General features: G+C 42.2%; 1 pseudogene; it reads left to right on the plus strand.

The window, feature by feature from the left end:
* LOC102470041 (RNA polymerase II-associated protein 3-like) overlaps positions 1-1205 on the plus strand; it is a 34212-nt pseudogene that overhangs the window by 29202 nt on the left and 3805 nt on the right.

Consider the following 1205-nt stretch of genomic DNA (forward strand, 5'->3'; position numbering starts at 1 on the left):
TTAAAACTCACACCTTGTATATGCGTGCCCAAAATCCTGAGAGAAGAATGAAGGAGAAAGAATTGTAGCATGGCCATCCCCCCTGGGTGATTATTTCTCATTTTCTGTCTCTCTGTTTCTCTCAGTCTCTCCAGTGAGTGCACCCATCCTACAGCAAAAATCTCACTCTACAAAAAAGGAGAGAGAGAGAGAGACATAAAGAAATTTGAATCATTGACATTCTTAATGCACTAGTTTTTCAGCTCTCTTGGCCATGACAGGCCTTGGAGAAATGTGAGCATCTTTAAAGTATCCTTCCTCAATGAATCCTAAATGAAAGCACTTGCCTCAAATTCCTAAGATCAGAGCAGAAAATACAGAAGACAGGATCTACTTTGCACCACAAGATTCTTCTGCAAGCTTTTTGTCCTCTTTGAAACAGATTACAATGCTGTTTGGTACATAGTTCCCCTAAGTAAATCATCATCAAAGCTTGACCACATTGCAAACAACCAGAGATGATGAAAATAGAAAGTTTTCTGATTTCCCTTATTTGAGAATGTCTTTCTAGAGGCATTTGCAAGAAATCAGTAGTTCTCTGAAGCAGTGGAACACAACTGGTGTGACCATAAAGGAGCTCACTGTTTTGCCCAACATGAAAAATGTGAATCTTCAGCTCAAGGTGAGAGCTCCTTGAATCCACTGGCCTCGAGGAACTTCAATAGAGGTAAAGGGTGACCACTGTTTCACAACTTGGAACACCTGAGTGGAGAGACAGGAACAGTGCCGCTTTAAGACACAAGCTTAGTCCTTCAGAAGAAACATTAGGGCTGAGCTCTTAGTCTATTATTAGGTTCTCAAAAGCTCCTTGTAATTCTCATAAATTCTAGGGATTCCAACATTTTTATAATCTTTGCCATAATTTCCTATTTCGAACAAGAGCACAGCAGCCCTGGGTGTGCAGGGCTCTGACTTGCATCTTCTCTCTGTGTTTTGGAACCAGAAAAGATTATTCTCCTGTAAGTTCTTCCTTCAGATCTTGGACCAGGGAAAGGTTCATTCTTCTGACAGCATTTGGTCCTGGGACCAGCAGTTACTATAATGGCTATGTTGCTGGACTCCCATGTACTCAACCATGGTTCACGTCCTGGACCCGGTGGCTTAAAACTCATGCCAGGTGCATGTGCTTGCGTGTCCAAGATCCTGAGAGGAGATCAGAGGAGAAG

Source organism: Tupaia chinensis, unplaced genomic scaffold (assembly GCF_000334495.1).
Source record: "Tupaia chinensis unplaced genomic scaffold, TupChi_1.0 Scaffold000476_1, whole genome shotgun sequence".
Lineage (NCBI taxonomy): Eukaryota > Metazoa > Chordata > Mammalia > Scandentia > Tupaiidae > Tupaia > Tupaia belangeri.